Source organism: Balearica regulorum, chromosome 3 (assembly GCF_011004875.1).
Source record: "Balearica regulorum gibbericeps isolate bBalReg1 chromosome 3, bBalReg1.pri, whole genome shotgun sequence".
Lineage (NCBI taxonomy): Eukaryota > Metazoa > Chordata > Aves > Gruiformes > Gruidae > Balearica > Balearica regulorum.
Window position 1 is genome coordinate 80,801,418 of NC_046186.1, and position 18,785 is coordinate 80,820,202.

Here is an 18,785-nt window from a genome sequence, read left to right on the forward strand (position 1 = left end):
CATTGCGGCTTTGACTTAATACTTTATCATACGGAACATGCGTACGTCTCAGGCAGATCAAGAAAAAAGCCAGTACGGGAAAAGTTCTGGTTAGTGAGTTTTAAATGTTTCACTTTCAGATATATAATCTGACCAAAAAAACTACCTGTAAAATCCTCTGAAGTGCTACATGGAAGTAATTTTCTTCTTGATTTTGAAATAAAAAATATTAATGAATTGTTTTTCTGTAAATCCTGCCCCTGATGAAGATGATGAAGGCAGTAGCCTTAATCTGGAGGGTTTTTATAAAACATTGACCTATAGCGTTGCCTCCACTGGGTGAACTCGAAATGTTTACTAAATGTTCATAAACTAACCTCACCACTTACTCAAGGAACAGAAAAATCATGCTGCTTTTCCCATTTACAGGCAAGGATGGGATCCTGGATGAGCTGGAGTCAGTGGAAGGACCGGCTCTGGTTGTGATTCCTGACTGTGATTCCTCCCTCCCCTCCCCTCCCCTCTGCTCCCCTCCCCAGGCCAAGTTCCTTACCATTCATCTTCCTCCATGCTGCTGTGAGCCGTGGGGCATTTTGCGTCAAGACAGGGGATCGCCTTCACGTCTAGCGTTTCACAGAGCCGCATGCATAACCAGTCCAAATTTGGATCGACCTAAAAATGTAAACAAATAGCTCTTCACAAATAGCAATGTTTCCACTGAAAACTACTGGTATTTTTTGAAAAGTTGATCTAATTCCCCTCCAAGTAGAGTTAGTGTTTTAGCTCTTAAAAGAGATATTTGGACTCAACCAAGTACAAAAAAAAGCAAGTTCTTTTCTATCGACTGCGGAGTAATTCATGCATCCAATTTCTAAATTGATTTATTTTCAATTACATATAGCTGAAGGACTCAGATGGCCAAAGAAATTATGTTTAAGCTTAAAAACAAAAAGTCAAATTGGGCTGAGACTGAGAAATCAGATTTCAAATCTCTTTGTTGATCAAAATTGTGATGCCTAAATTAAATAAGACAAATATCTTTCTAACATATAACAGACCTCTTTAGAGAATTTTTTAACAGTCAAAATTTATGCAAGGGACTATGTGGAAGTAAACTCTCCTGAAGAATTCTCAGGCCAAATTTGGTGAAGGACAGTACAACCCTTTTGCACCAGAGAGGTGCAATCCATACAATGGATGATGCCTGTGATGCATTTGGCCCTGCAAATGAAGCTTTGGACCATCAAGGTAGTTTTCAGCAAGTAAGTTTCCTATGGAATAATGCTGATTCATCCAAGTGGAAACTGTTTGCAGGAAAGTAAGAGTTCTGGCATTTTTTTTACCATCGAAAATTTTCAAAAGTGATTTTAAAAAGTTTAAGCATAACTGATTTTCTAATTTTAGCCTATTTTCATTGTGTTTAGAGAGCTTCCCTATGTTGAAACAAAATCTGTGGTTTAAGATATTTGTAAAAATTGAGTAGAAATATTTCAAAGTGTTTGAAATAAAAATTGACACAAATTAAGTTTCTTTATTTACTAAAAAACCCCCCACAAATCCCAGGATTTGACCTCTTGGCCTATAGAAAAATGAAATTTTTTGTTTCTTTTGGTTTTCCTAAGAAAAGTCTGGGAGAATCTATCTACATCTAGTACATAAGTTAGGCAGAAACAGCGGTTTCAAAACACTGACTAATATATTCATATATCCTTTTTTTTTTTTCCCTAAAAGATGCTGATTAAGTTGTGAAAGAAACTGATGTCTTAAAGTTCAGCACCATAAGGAAATTACAGATGGTGAATCAAGCCCATGAGAGACTCTCTACCAGAAGGGAATGGGCCTGTAGCTTATAAAAACATAATAAAGGTCTAAAAATTCCAGTGTGAATTCTATAGGCTGTTCTCAAGCCTTCAGCAAAAATTAGCACCATGGAAATTTCTGCAGTTGAAAGCTTTGACAGCAGTCTCAAGTTCCACTATCAAATATATGCATCTGTGGCCATGCTGTATAGTACCTCCAAAAGACCTCTCACTGACTAAACATAACCCATTAATAACAAGTTAGTTTTTTTATGACGACCCGCATCCTCATCTTTGCAATCAGAGGATCAGTTTGTGTCATTCAGCCGTCGTCTGTTCCAAGGCGGCATCAGGTCACTTCCACCCCCTCGCACGCATTGGCACATTAAACCCTTGAGAACTAGTTCTCATAGTTTGGCTTTATCTATCAACAGGCATCTGTCTTCTGGAGGGAAAAGGTGGCCTGAAGTGTGTTTTTCTGTCCTTGTTTATTGATTTAGTATCTCTAAAGCTAGTCCTGAGAAGACTAGCTTTAAAACACAGGCACATATATGACAGGCTTATGTTCCTGCTATGACCCACAAGGCTGTATTCATTTCTGCTCGGCTTAAAAGTTAATTTTAGTCACAACTGAGCAACTCCACCAGCATTGCAAGGGTAAGGAAGGCGTAACCAAGATGAAATTAATCTCCATTTGTAATTGCCCTTCTCACCCTGACACCTCACGCTACTATATTTTGTGTTACAAGTGTATTTGTGTATTTGTATTCTCAGCATCTTTAACAAACAATGCCTGCATTCAGCTGTTTGCCTTGTTAGAACCAGAAAGATGGCCAACAGACACAACACGAGACCATCCCTGCAGGTGAAACGGACCCGTCTCTTCCTGAAGGACCTCAGTCCAGCCCCACTCTGCTGTTAAACATACCGATCTGTGAGCTGCTGCCTGGGTTTCAATACGATCGGATATGATCCTTCCACGGTGGCCTTGTGCCAAGGCTGGATTTGGTTTCCTGAGAGTACAGGTATTTCCCCACCTCCCTGGACTGTCCTCAGCAAGACGGATGATCAGTGCTTGCGCGCTGACAACGCCGTGACAAAATGGCCTCTCGACTCCCTCACTTTCCTTTCTATAATTTGTTACTGTCCTTGTCTGTTTAGCAATGCATTTTATAGTGGAAGCTGATTCATCTGAGTTTAATAACGCAGCCAAGCTGCTTTCTGGCATTATCCCAGCATAATCACTATAATTCCTTCTGTTTCCAATATAGGTCAAGTTATGCCTGATGCAATAAAATATCATCTTTAAGTAAGCATCATTCATCTTAGGGTGCATTAGTCTGTTTCAGTTTGGCAATTGGTCTCTATCATTTTTGTTTGCTTTTTCAGATTTTCCTTGCTCTTTAATTCTCTAATCACACGACAGATTATTAAAAAGCTGAATCCCTGTTAAATAAGGTGACCATATACAGAAATTTCTTTGCAGTTCAATTTTCATTCTTTCAGGCTTCAGCATTCATGCTGTCTCGGGGTTGAGAAAAGAAGTGAGGAGTTCTGATTTTCAATTATAGGCATAGCAAAGAAGAGGAAAGAAGGGGTCTAGCTGTAGTCAAATCTGAAATTGAATAGAAGTGGAAGTCATTTTAAAAATAACTGGACTAGCTGGGAAGGTTATTTGGGTTCAGGGAGTGGAAATCTGATATTTTCTTGTGTGGTGTATGATAACTTTTGGAATGTGGAAAACATCACCGATGTCAAAGAGGAAGAGAGACAGCTGTAGGTGGATGAGGTTATACTTCTCTTTATTATGAGGTATGTCTGAGCCCAGACTTCAAAATGACAGACATGCAAGTCAAAGACATTGGTAATCAACAAATCAAAAAGAAATACTAACAGCTTTTGGTATTATAAGTGGCTTCAGCCTAAAAGGGGCCTCTCTGCCACAGGCAGAGGCTCCTCAGCAGATGAGGGTTCTAAATGTAAAGACTTACATTCAGAGGAAGCAGTTTTTCAGAAAGTTCCCAACATCCGTGGAGAGGATGCATGAGAAAAATTGGCCAGAACTTCCATTTCTTTTGGCAGGTAAGACAGAGTTGCAAAAAGAGGTTATATTTTATATCAAAATGAAATTTAATTAAAATAGTAAAAACTTGAATTCAGCATTTAAATGAATTTAAATAAATATTTTATTCTGATTCTACTGAAACAAATTATGTTGAAACATTATAAAATATAAATACATTTAGTACATGTACTGATAAATATAACATTCTATGTAGCATAGTGTTAATATTTTAATATGTGAACGAAAACAATGCAATCTGAATGAAATTATCAAGACAAGACAAAACCAAGCTATTTATGACTGTTCCCTCTTGAACATGTGAAAGAAATTGGCATATTTCTGTGAAATTTTTAGGTGGGAAATCACATTTTTAGGGGAAATGGGTATATAGATTTTTATTTTTTTTTCAACTAGCTGTGTTTCCAGCAGGCATTTTAAAATAATACTTTGCTCACTGTCTGAATGTCTGAACAAATGAATACCAAAAGTAATTGTGAGTAATTATTATATATTATTTATTCTTACTTGTATGCCTGGTGCTCTTGCAGCTCCATAGACCCGGCAGAAAGAGTGGTGCCTTCCCAAGAGAGCAGCTGGAAGATTTTGATCTACGACAACCTTCCTACTCCTTCCAATAAAATAAACATAGAACAGAGGTCTCCCCCCTTCTTACATTCTGCAGAGAAACAACGGTGCATCCCACCCACTTTAAACGTCTCAAACCAAGTTACCATTAAGAGGTGTGTGAAAAAAGAAGAAAGATGAACACGTCGTGCACTTTGCAGCTAAACCTTTATGCTCTTGAGAAGGCTGGATGTGCTGCAGCTGCGGGACCAAGGTGATCTGAGTGGCACCAAACCCACCACAAACACAGATGGAGAACTTAGATTAGGTGGTCTTTTATATATGTATATGCATATATATAGGACATTGCTATTTATGCTTGGGGAAGCAGACTGATAGTGGTTGGAATAATATTCTCAGCAGGCCAGTCACTCCATAATTATCTCTTGTACCTGCCCCTCATCCTGGGCACCATCTCTGGTTAGGTGGACCCCCAATGAGGAGGGAGTGTGCGTGCATGGTTTGTTCAGAGCCGTGAGCAGTGTGCTCCACAAGACATCGGCACCATGGCTCAGCATGCTTTTCACTGTAATAATACTTGCTGGGAAGGGAGCGATCCCCACTGTGCCCAGTGGCACGTTAGCTGGTGCTGCAGGACCATGGTCTTGGCTGAGCCAAGGAGGTGCTGCATAAAACTGGATGGTGTTGGTGAACATCATGTACCTGAGATGGCTAAATGGAGTACTGGATCCTGCCTGGTAGTGGCTGGATCTGCAGCCCAACTCTCAGGTAGCTTGCTGAGCTGCTGCTCTTATTCCATGGTAGCCAAAATACGGCTGCATGGCTAGCTGTAGCTTCACTTTGAGTGGCACAGCAAGGCAAGGTGAGAGTGCCCGTGACCAGACCAGCAAGCAGAGGGAAAGCAGAAATGAACGGTGGGGTGGTAAAAGGAATGCCCGATCCTGTGGCCGTACGCTGCGCTGCTGGTGTAATTGTGCCCACCGAGAGCAGGGTGGCTGCTCAGTACAGAGCCGTTTTAGCCAAGCGCTAATCACTGGCTCGTTGGCTCTCAGCATCTTTTCTTCAGATCAGCAGAAGGGACAGGGCTCATCTGGGAGAGCTGGGGGTCTCCAGGGCACTGCTGCGCCCCAAAGCCGTGTGCTCAGCTGAGGGAGGGTAGCACAGTTTGTCAGGGCTGCTTTCGGGGAGCAGTGAAGCCTTACAGCCATGCACACCAAAGTGTACAACAGAGGAGTGTGCGCTACCCTGGCTGGGAGGAAGCAAACAGGGGCTGGCACCTCATGTCCCCTTCCCTCTGTCCCCTTCCTCCTCCCTTTGCAAGCCAAGGCTGGTTATTGACATCTTACATGAGAGGAGCAGAGTCCTTCTCCTGTGCCCTAGCAATATCTAGGGCACTAGAAAGAGCTGCCAAGCATGATCGCTCTCCTGAGCTGCCACTTCTTCTTGCCCGTGTATCTCTGAAAAATAACTCAGCCTGTCAGCACAGCCAGCAAGCCTGAGGAACCAAGCTTTGCCTCCCTTCCCACGCTCCTCAGGCAGCTCCTGCCCGCTTGCTCTGCACTTCCACCAACAGCTAAGGAGGAAGGGCATGGGGTGGCAGTGAGAGGGACAAGAAGGAGTGGGGGCCACACTAAGGAAGTCATGTGAAGAAATGTTTCTGAGCATTAATGATCTGACCCAGGTCCTGCAGGAGTCTCCTCGTGGTATTCTGAACTTATTTACAGGTATTTCTGGCAGTTAGAAGGGGAAAGAAAGGGTAGATTGTGATTGTAGGGCTTTAAACTCTTACAATTATTTACAAAGAGCAAGGAGAATACACTTTCTCTTTAGGACAGAATGTGTAAAATCTCTGGGAGCGGTTCCGGTTCGGACTGCACACAGTGTACTAAATGCAGACTGTCTCAGCTGAGCTGCCTGTTTGAATCTTGCTCTAAGACAGTTCTGGCCATTTTTCAGGTAAGACTTAGCAGGTTAAGAAAGGGCTCTCTGTTTCTAGAGTGGATCACCTCTTCCTTTTTGGGTAGGGCAAGGAGACTAAGGTAGGACAAGTCCCACATTACGCAGCTGTCTGCGCTTGATCCTGTCCCTCTGAGTGCGTGGACACCTGGACAAAGAGCCTGTAGCTTTTCCTTCAAGTTGCAAACCTTGCCCTTTTGGCTTTGCTGTCGGGCAGCAGGCTGCCAGCATCCCTGGGCTGGTGCAGAATACGGAGGCTGCCTCGGAGCCTTTGGCACCTGTTCTCCAGGACTCACACCAGATGATAAACCTTAGGTAGCATTTGTAATTCCAGGGATTTATTGGTTAGTAATTATAATCCCAGGACAGACTGCTTCTCTAATTCTGTCCACGTTGCCCAGATCATAATTCTTGCCATGCTTTGATGCTCTTTTTGATCCTTCTGTTCGGCCAAATAAGCCTAATAAGAGTACTGGTTCAGAGACTAGAACCATTTGTGATCATTTCTACCCCATCACCTGGAATCACTGCTCAAGTTTCTCCAGACTTCATCCCGTACCCTAAAATCTAAAAAGACTGTCCACAGTATATTGATCATTGCAACAAAATGGATGAGAAAAAAAAAATAATGAATTCTGTTAGACTGTCACAGATGATTCACCCTGGTTTAATTCCATTTACTTCAGTGGACTAACATCGGTGATCATTTGGCCCATACCTTTTGGATCTGTGAAATAAATAGCTATTAAATTCCACACATTAAGTCAGAGCTGTCAGTGTGCCAAATAAATTTAATACAACTCTTGTCTGATCTGACATTTTTTCCTGTGTTGGTCTAGAAGAGACTTTTGCCACACTAAAGAGCAATTCAAGATGATGTGATTTCTTACACTGATTAAGTCTTTGACATGACTTCTTGAGAGATCTACTCTTTTGGAGTTAATAACTGTTTTACGTAAGTGTGCTGTGATTTCCAAGTGCATCCATGTGGGGAAAAAGGGCAAATTCCTCTCTATCAGGGACAGCAATTAGGGTTGTGAGTTCCTGAACCAGCAGCCACTAGCTTTTAGTTACCTTAGAGGATGACTGAAATCAGAATATAAGAAGAGGTTGCTGTGCAAGAGGTGATTTAAAAGGCAGTCAAGGCATGATTCAAATAACAAGTGAAGTGGAAACAGAGCTGTCTTGAGGAAAAGAAAGCCTTGAACTTTAGACTTTCCCTAGTGTTTTACGTTATGCACTCCAATTCATGAAGGCCCAAGAGACTTCGTAATTTCTCCAGGGTCTCTGCTCGTGTAGTGGAGCTTCTGTAAGTGGCAACAGCTTCTTGTTCTGGACATAGAGTCTGACCCCAGGCACTGGAGAAGATGGAAGCAGATTTTCTCTGCTGTTTCACTGCCATTCATAATAGTGTGCATGCTCCAAGGTATCAAAAAGTTTGTCTATGACATCTGTTAAACATGGAGGCTAGCCTGGTTTCCAGATCAGATTCATCCAGCATAGACATATATATATATATATATAGGCTTGAAGATGCCCCCTCTGCCAGGGTGACAGGGCATGCTGGACGGGAAGCAGAAACACCGAGGCTTGCTGGATGCTTTAGCCTGTACCCAACATCTCTTTTGGGTGGACCGCGTGGACTGCCTCATCACTGGCAGAGCTGAGCACACACCAGCCCGGTCCACCCATCCTGAGTGGAGCTCTGCTGAAGCCTGAGGAGAAGCTCCCAGCCATGGCCAGCCATGTGGACTGCCACAGTGGTGCAGTGCTAGTGTTTCTTCATTCTTAGGGACAACAAGATGCACCATGTTGTCTTTGTTGTTCGCACCGGAGGGAAAGAAGGAAAATGGCCAGCAAGGCACAATAGGTTTTCCTCTTCTAAGACGTTCTGTCTCTGGTGCCTGGGGGACACCAGCAGAGGACTAAAAGGGCCATTCATTATCTCTGTGCGAGACCTCTAGTGAAGTAGTGAGACAAGTCAGATACTCTCCAGACCCTGGGGAGACCTGCTGTAATTCTGCATCATTTCCAGATAACAGCGTGGTGTTTGCTTGTGTTTGGAAGAAGCTGCCTCTTTCCTTTCTGTTTATATAAAGAGACAGAATAAACCAGTTTCCAAAGATGCTATGACTACTTGGATTTCTTCAGTGCTGGCTTCTTTCCCCCATTTAAGTCTGCTTTTAATATGCTTTTTACGTCTGCTAATGAATACGTTCATCACTATTCCCAAATATTGTTTTTGTAATTTACTGCTTTGACCATTCTGGAAATTGCCATGTTATGCTAAACAACTCTTTTAAAGCAAAGCTGGCTGGAAAAAAAGACTTTTTTTTCCACAAGACTGTCCATTTTTCTTCAGGCTTTCCAGATTTATTTTTTTTCCTTAGACTTCAAAGTAGCCAAGAGTAACTAACTGAAGCCAAATCAATTAGTCAGTTAAAAATAATAAATGAGGAAAAATCAGATTTATAACTAAACAGGGAGAAACTGTCTGGTCTCCATCCTGTTCCTAGTCTAGGAACAATTTTTACTAGAGTAATCGGGAGAAAAACAGGTTAATTTAACCATCTAGACATTCATAGGGTCAACAGAGAAGTATAAAAATCACTTTGACTGATGGTCATCTCCTTGCAAGGGACTGAAATGATTAAACTATTCAGATAGTATAAAGCCAACATATGTGCGCAGTAGTCCCCTAGGTGCAATAAAGAGCAATAATGCTTGGAGCACATGAATTTTCACATGAAATATTCTAAGACAGAACTGCTGGAAGCCTCTTAAGGCAATAATGGCTGTAAATTCATATGTAATTCATTAACAGAGCCAATATATTACATGTAAAGAACCTTGCTGTCACTAAACACGTGGAAAATTTTAACCAAAATAATTCTTTTAATTGATTCATTTCATCTTTTTACAATTTAAAAAATAACAGAAAGGAAACTTGGGATGAGTCTTCTAGATTGGCATTTATCGTTAGTGGTACTGTGTGCTTAGTACAGGCAGCAGTGCAATAATCGAAATGAGGGTTTATCCTCCCAGCTGCTGACATTCACCCCTTGCCTCCCCTGCCTTCCTAGACTGCACCTGAGCCCCTCTGAGAAGTGGCCCTTGGTGCAGTTCCGTGCTGAATAGCTACATCATTTCTTCGTCTCATCTTTCCATCTCCTCCCGTCTCCACTGAAATGCCATCATTTTCACAATTGTAGCATTGTTGCTTATTTTCTGTCTTCATCAGGAATTACACTAAATGCTGTTATTCCTCATTGATAATGTCTACTCCATCAAAATGTGAGAAGCGAGGTTGTATGGTCCGCATCTTGGTCGTCTCTTACCTCTCACGCTACGACTTGCTTCTCTGTAGCTTCCTCTCATCCAGCTACCTGTTCTTTCTGAAGATGGGCTGAAGAAAAGAAAACTCTGTATCATTTATCTTCACATGAATTTATGCATCCTTGTTTCCTTTTCCACATTTTTGTCTCTATTTTTACATTAGATTAAAGCACCTCAGTTCTGAAGTTCTGCATCTCATTATGTTCCAATCAGCCACTATTATTCATGAAAGAGAAATTGGACTTTTTTCTGGATAATTCCTGAAAACATCAGTTGAATATTCAGCATCCATGAAAAAGGAAAATAGAAGGCTACAAACTAGTGAGAAAGGAGTAGAAAATAAAAAAGAAAACATCAATAGGTCATTGCCAAAGTCTGCAATGCACTCACACCTTGAAAACTTCATGCAGTTTTGACTAATCAATCTTTAAAAGGATATGGTAAAACTAGAAAAGGTACAAAAGAATAAAAAATAGTATAAAATTGAAATGTAAATAATATATATATAAAATCATGAACACCACAGAGAAAATTAATGGGAGATAATTATTGACTGTTTCTCACAATGCAAGAACTGAGGGAAATCAAATGAAATGATCAGGTGGCAGGTTAAAAACAAAGGAAATACTTTACAAGCTGTTCTTAAATTGTAGAATTCATTGCCTCAGCATGCTGCGAAGCATGTAGACAAAGCTGAAAGTACAAGTCTGCTCAAAAAGCAATTAGAAGAATTATTGGAAATAAAGCCTACCAAGGCTGTCAGACAGAGAGATGTAGTTACATCCGTCTCTGAAAGTTCCTAAGCAGATGAGAGCTCAAGGCTGGGGGGCTAACAGTGGTAGTGTGACAGCACTGTCCCGTTGTTAGGCTTTTCCTCTAAGCTTCTGCTACTAGCCCTTGACAGAGAGAGTATCTAGGCGAGAGAGACCTTTGATCTGCCCCAGCATTACCATTCTTATTTTCTTTCCTTCTCTCTTGCTGGGATCCTTTGTCTTTTGGTCTTCCCCTCCAGCTGGTGACCTTTCCTACTGTGAACATCCCATGTCCTCCACCTCTTTCACAGGAATTCTTGGGTATTTATTGAGTCATCCTGAAAATACATCATGATTAACCTTATACCTTTAGTGTGTATGTCATAACCTGAACTGAAACATCAAATGATTTTGGAAGGAGTCATCCTTTTTTAACATTTGCAGATTGCTGAGAATGCCTTCAGGGACAAAGAAATGTCACTGTATCTTCCAGCTTCATAATATCATGCCCACATCTCACAGACTTTTCTGTGGTAGCAGAGATCAATAGGAGAACAGAAATAGGAGAAAGAAAGAAAGAAAGAAAGAAGAGATGGATGGGTGTACTCTGCAGTCAGCATTGATCAAGGGAGTGAGTTTTTTTCTGAGTTAATGCAGAAAAAGTAACGACAGTGCTGGAGACATCTGAAATCCTGCCCAGCATGGAAAGTAAACTCCATGCTCATGCCAGAGAGGAATGCTTCTGATGGAGGGCCACAAGCGTGGCCCATCTCCTGTCTTGTGACAGAATGTTCACGTGGCATCTGGGCACGGCATCTGGCACTCTCTGTCAAGCAACCTGACACCTACCCATCATCCAGTGACAGCACTGATCTCTTAATTAATGTGACGGGCATACATCCAGTCACTTGGAGCTGGCTGTCACTGCTGGAACAACTCATCCAGTCAACAGTCGGCTCTCCGCTGTGTCTGAAGAGCCTTTCTGAAAGAACATGGCAGAGCCTTTGTGAAGGAAAATGCGGAGAGATAAGGTGGACCTTGTCAGTGGCTCACTGTTGTGGTTTAACCCCAGCCAACAACTAAGACCCATGCAGCCACTCGCTCGCTCCCCTCCCTCAGTGGGATGGTGGAGAGAATCAGAAGGGTAAAAGTGAGAAAACTTGTGGGCTGAGATAAAGACAGTTTAATAGGTAAAGCAAAAGCCACACACACAAGCAAAGCAAGACAAGGAATTCATTCACCACTTCCCATGGGCAGGCAGGTGTTCAGCCATCTCCAGGAAAGCAGGGCTCCATCATGCATAACGGTGACTTGGGGAGACAAATGCCATTACTCTCTATATCCCCCCCTTCCTTCTTCTTCCCCCAGCTTTATGTGCTGAGCATGATGTCATATGGTGTGGGATATCCCTTTGGTCAGTTGGGGTCAGCTCTCCCAGCTGTGTCCCCTCCCAACTCCTTGTGCAGCCCCAGCCTGCTCGCTGGTGGGGTGAGGTGAGAAGCAGAAAAGGCCTTGGGTCTGTGTAAGCACTGCTCAGCAGTAACTAAACCATCCCTGTGTTATCAGCACTGTTTTCAGCACAAATCTAAAATATAGCCCCATACCAGCTACTGTGAAGAAAATTATCCCAGCCAAAACCAGCACGCTCGCAGGATCCGGGCTGTGAGCCCAGTGAGCCGGCATTTCTGTGCTGCTCCCCATGCTGTGCATGAGGCAGAGGGGAAAAACTGCAGACACAAGCACTGACGAATAAGGAGCTTCCTCAACATGATCAGCATACAGCTTATGGCCAGATAAGGCTAACAGGGCTGAATATTGTTGAATCAGATAGTCACAGCCCCAGATTATCTGGTCTAACCTATTGACTGATCTCGCTTGGTACCTGCTGCAAACACATCCTCATCAACAAGCAACCATTCATTGACATGGCAAATGATGAATAAAGGATGTTTATGTGATGAAGGAATAGCCAGGCTTTCCTTAAAACATGAGTGCATTTTCCGCAATTATATAGATTCAGGTATATGCCCTTATTCCTGAAGAAGTGCAGACGTACGGTCAGCAGTAGCATTTACTTATTTTCTCACAGTGGAATCAATGTCTCTTTACTTGAACCACAAAACAAAAGATGCCCAGTACTGAACAGATCTGTTTAACAAGCTTTGCAAGATAAATCTTGCAGAATATCTACTTGAAAAGACATTTCCAAGACAGTTAAATGCTAAGGTTTTTCTTTTAGCTTTCAGTCTACTTTTGTGTATTTCAAGATCAAGGAGATTTATGGGATTTGAGCTCAGTGAACTAGCAGAAAGGGGACAGCGTTACGGCCAACAGCTGATGATTTGACCTCTGCTCATCTTTGGAGAGTGTCTGCTTGGAAAAAAGGAACTGAAATGAAACAAAGCTGACTTAGAAGTATAAAACCAGCTACATTCATCATACAGTACATTTAAGGCTGTGAAATGACTGAATATTCAAAAATAACCCTAGTAAGTGTCCTTGGAAAATAATTGTATCAAAGTATTAATCTTCACTAAATAAATTGGTTTGACTTGTACTGCAGCTGCCTGCAGCAAATGTCTATTTTACTAAGAAGTTCAAGGCTCCAGAGAAATGTAATTTACATATCAATCTTTAAGTACTCGTGAGACTAATTGTCTTTGGGAAGGGGATATAGTTTTGGCAATATGTTCCTGAGGTACCACCTTGCTAGGAGGTGTTGATGCTGTTGAAGATATTCAGGATGCAAAAGGGGTTGAGAAGTTTCCCTGAAGAAGACAGAAGTCAGAGGAGACACCTAGTAGCAGTAACTGAGGATAGGAATAAACCATGAACTAGATTTTGCCTTCTCTCTGAAAGGTAATGACATAGGTTATGTAGGAAAACATAGGAAAATAGAGCCCCAGGAAGGGCAGGTGCAAATTTACCGAGGGATGGAGAAAGGAGAGAAGCTACAAGGACTATAGCCATATCACTAGGTTATGCAGTCCTTACCTGTGGGAAGGGTAAGCTATTACACAGTATAGCTTGTGAAGGAAGGCTGTGTCTACAGAGCAGCATGATTTCCCCTCTTTAAAGGGGAAGGAATCATAGTCAGGTGAGAATGTTCCCTCTGTAATTGTAGCAATCCACTAATAAGGATGACCACAGTGAAAATCAAGCCACGCAACCTTTTTTCAAGAGTAATGACTATAAATCCAAAAAACCACAAGATATTTTTGTGTCAGGTAAGTCAGTTAAATGTAGTGTACTGATTCCTCATTGCTCCCCAAATAGATACCAGAAATTTGTCATTTCTTTGCTATATTTTGAACATGGAGGGGAAGAGAATTTGGAAAAACCAGTGAGCCACTGTGGGAAAAAGACTCCTAAACCCACAAATTCAACCAGGGGAACCTTACAAGGAAGATGAAGTCCACAAACCTATGCTCAGTTAAATCAGTGACAAAAACTCCTACTGGTCCTGATGAGTTGGGTGGGCTAACTGAGATTCAGGGCTGTGTGTAAGGGAAATGCAGGGAACCAGTGTGTCCTCAGCCTACAGACTGCGAAGGAGGCTCTCATCGGTGATGGCAGGCTTCCCAGAGGAACAAGCAATTGTTGTATACAGTTGGGAAGGTGAAGAAAGATGCAGATGTTATTTAAATCGAGAGAGTAATGCCCTATTTCCATATGTTATTTGTGTAATCTCCTCTGGGGGCTAATCTTACACATAAAGAGCTTTGAAAAGGCAGGTGACCCAAGTGAGGAAAAGTAAGTAAGTGGACACTGCAAGTGAACAAATGAGTGGTCTGATAGCAAGCAGCTAGAATATTTTGCATAATATCCATTTTAAGCTTCAAAAACTAAACTGTCATTCAGAAGTGTTTCTCTTCTTTCTCCTGTTTTTCTAGACTTTCTGTGTTACAGAGCAATTTTGAAGGACTAATAGTTAAGTATCCGACAAATATCAATGTTACTCCAGAATTTAGTGAAGACCCAATGCCTTTACCCACTGTGCTTTCTCATTTACTTCATGAAATTAAGCAAATCAGGACATGACACATGAAGCACTGTCAGATTTATAGTGGTAGCTGAATTGCAATGATGATTCTGCTGCTTTCCGCATACATAGCATTGCCAAAAACCCCAATCTCAGGAAAGCAGTGCTCACCTAGCAGGATTTTTTTTTTTTTTAAAGAATGTGAAAAAAGATGTGTTTTCTTTGCCCCTTTTTTGTGAAAGCAGACAACCGAGAAGGTTGATAACCTGATGTCAGAGAAGGTGTCTTTTCAAATCCAGGCCAATGTGCTGGTGCCTGATCTTTGTATAGTTCCGGCAGCTGGTCGGTGCTCTGACTGAAACACAGTTGTGATACTCCAGACAAACTACAACTCAAGTGCCTGACCAGTGACAGAATGATTACAAAGACTGAAGTGATCCCTACAAGCAGTCCCTGCTGATTTAAGAAGAGCAATTCCCAAGCAAAGCCACTAAGAAATGTTCCAAGGTCTGAGGACTGGACTGCTTGGCTGTCCCAATAAGTGGCAAGTAGCTCCATACAGGACAATGTGCTGCAATAAACTGAGGCACAAGAAGAAACTGTGGCTTTAGAACTCGTATGTTGGATTTAATCTGTAGGTTGGTACTGTGAGGAAGAAGACAATGCAATAGTTGGGGTGTTGCCGACAGCTCTCCGCAATGGTGACTCATTCAGTGATCCACCGTGTAGCAATGATACGGCATACATGAAGAGCCATGTTCTGGCTTGTGAGTTAGCTGCAGAATGTTTTCACATGTTTTCTTAAGACAGTGGGAACAGGCTTTTTAAAGAAAATTTTCAGCTTCTCTTGAAATGTAATCAACCCAACACACAACAAGGTCACCAAACTGTGAAAAAGTGAGGGAGTTTGTTAGGGCATGCCCATCTGAATGAAAGTAACAGCCATTAACCGAATTGTCTAAGCTACACAAAAGAGAAAAAAAAACAACCCAAAGGGAGAACATAAATCTGACATAAAAGCTGATTTTGTTTGGGTTTTTTTTTTTAATTTTTGTAAAATTATTTTCAGCATCACATAGAGGGAACTTCTAAAACTGCATTTCAGTTATTAGTTTTCTCCATCTTGCAGTACCAAGAAGTTTGATTTTTGTCTTGACAATGCTCTCCGGAAATGTTCCTCTTTCAAATCCTGACTGCATATGTGGAGAAAAACTGGCATGCAGATAAACCATTTCTGACAGAGGATCACAAACATTTTTTTTCCAGATGTATTTTAAATATCTTATTTCTAACAACATTACAAGCTATTTAGAGACTACAGCTTCTGGAACTGGAAGCTTCCAGTAGTGCATCTCAGAATAGAAATTCAGAGCGTGCCATTTGATGGGCCAAATCCTCAGAGCTGGGAAGTGTTTGTACGTGTCATTCACTGCTGCAGATGTTCAATTACCCTCAAGAGCAAAGCCCACTTATTTTGTGATGGTTGAACTTTCAGCCTTCGCTTGGAAAAAGAAATTATCTCCTATGGGGTAACAGATGTCAAACAGAAGGCTTTTTTGAGATTAACAATTATTTTTGTTAATGAAAATACTGTCTCTCACTTTCTTCTTCTCTGTTCCCTCGCACATTTTCAGTATTGCTCCCTTTTATGATCAGATTTTGACTTCTGAAAGACTTCTTTTGCAGGAGCTAATTGGGAACTGGTCTCTCTCATGGCTATATGAGTAGGTAAATTCTCCAAATTTAATGGTGACTAACAGCCATCTGCCATACTCTATGACTAACATTTTTCTGGTTTTTGTGGGAAGATGTGATTCCATTTCAGATCCTTAAGCAATTCAAATCACCCTATACAGAAGATATTTTGCCTTTTCAGCCTCTCTTTTTTTTTTTTTTTTTTTCTCCTCTGGAGAGAAGTTGAGTCCCCGAATAAATGTGATCAAGGGGGCTGCTTTTGACCAAAACATAAATTAATCTGTTTGGTGTTTGATGAAATGTGATAGAGTGTCAGTCTAAATTTGCTTTGCTAACATGTACTGCTTTGCAAGGACTACGCATTTCAATAGGATTGTAATTGTCTGACAAGTTACTAGCACAAAAAAAAACCCTCAAACAGGTAATCTCTTATGAAAAGGTTTAGCATAGGTTGCTGATGGATTGGAACCTGTTTAGATTACACTAATCAATGCATCTTGGCAACTGCCAGATGGGATACTGCATTTCCTGGTGGCTTCAAATGGCGTTTTAGAGAAAGCTGCTGAAAACCGGGATGCATTTCAGCATAGAAAAGGAAAGTGGTGGTAGGTGGCAAGGATAAACAACTTGAGGAACTGGTTTTGGGCATCGTGGCTCTTTTACCCACTTATGGGCTATGTTTTCTGTCTCCAAGAAGAGGTATTCAAAATGTTAGTGTATATTCGGGGACACTTTTCAATAGCATCTTATACTTATTTTATTATATTATTATTCTAAAGTTCAATGGTTTATTAGTAATATTGATGAGGTAGTATCGTAGTGCAACCCCAGACAGCAGCTAAGCGCCACACAGCCACTCGCACACTCCCCCGCATGGCGCGATGATGGAGAGAATCAGAAGGGTAAAAGTGAGAAAACTTGTGGGCCGAGATAAAGACAGTTTAACAGGTAAAGCAAAAGCCACACACACAAGCAAAGCAAGACAAGGAATTCATTCACCACTTCCCATGGGCAGGCAGGGGTTCAGCCATCTCCAGGAAAGCAGGGCTCCGTCACATGTAACAGTTACTTGGGAGACAAACACCATCACTCTGAATGTCCTCCCTCTTCCTTCCTCTTCCCCCAGCCCCTTATATGCTGAGCATGATGTCATATGGCGTGGGATATCCCTTTGGTCAGCTGGGGTCAGCTGTCCCGCCTGTGTCCCCTCCCAACTCCTTGTGCACCCCCAGCCTGCTCGCTGGTGGGGTGGGGTGAGAGGCAGAAAAGGCCTTGGCTCTGTGTAAGCACTGCTCAGCAGTAACGAAAATATCTCTATATTATCAACACTGTTTTCAAATCCAAAACACAGCCTCATACTAGCTACTACATAGTAAATTAACTCTATCCCAGCCAAAACCAGCACAGGTAGTTATTAACTAATCATTAATTATCAAATATTTATTATCAATGATTAATGTTTTTAATATTTAATGATATTACCACTCTACTTCTGTGTTGGAAAGATAAATTTACAAGCCAATACACAAAAAGAATGAGCAAATTCTGCAGCCGAAGAACACTCCAGTTTGAGCTGCAATGGGAAGAATTAGACGCTGGCATAGCCTGTAGGGCAAACAGACCGAATACGGCTGTACCCATTCAGTCAGCCAGGCAGGCAGGCACCTGACTTGGCAGCTGAAGCATCCTTCTAGGAAGGTCTAAAGAAGGTGAAGCTGGAAATCTGCAGGCCAGTGGTGATAAAGTGAGAACGGCCATGGCAAAGCAAATGGTACACAAGACAGCAAACAAGGAGCCAGCCTGGATGGGATCCTGTTCTCTAGTCACCTCCTCCATGTGTTGCCACAGCATGGCTTTCTCTGAAAAAGCCCTTATGTTTTTACTGAGCTAATGAACGAATAGGATAAGACCTGAAATTATCATTTACAGCAAACAGGGTTGTAGGTGGTAGAAATGCAGGTATGTTTTAATGTGTTATTCGCATAGTAAGGAGTGAACGTGTTATCACAGAGCTGACTGTGAGTTGTAGGTCCTGAAGTTTCTGTCACTAGCTGTGGGTGTCACACCCTACAAACTTAATGATCACATAGTGTGTTTTAATAGAATTAACTAGCTAAACAAAGCGCCTCCAGATGCTACCCCACTCCCAGTCCCAGGGGCTTTCTAGGTTCCACTCCCATGTTAATCAAAAGCTGAACATGATTTACAGTGTAGGGGACACAGGTTGCTGTAGAGCATTGGCTTAAAGACTGCAGCCTTTAAAAGCGCTCCCGTGAGGCTCTGCCTTATTGCATCAGGTCTTACTGTGAAGTGTGTGCATGGGGTCAGCCCTTCGAAAAGTGCATTTCAAAACTGTGTGGATTTCAATGGAAAAAAAGTGCAGCATTAGAGCACCCTGATTTTTAAGAGACGGCAGAGTTCTGTGCTTCTGGCCTACTGGATATAGCTTCTCCATGAACACACCAGAAAGCAAGATGGCTTTTGCAGACCATTGCAGCATACTCTATGCTGCACCCTCCATAAATTATTGATGAAACAACTAATCTTCCATGCATGCATGAGCAACACACCTCATCTTTCCCTTTGGAGCTTAGGTGAGAGTTGTTCATAATACAGCTTCTGCTAAAAATGTACCG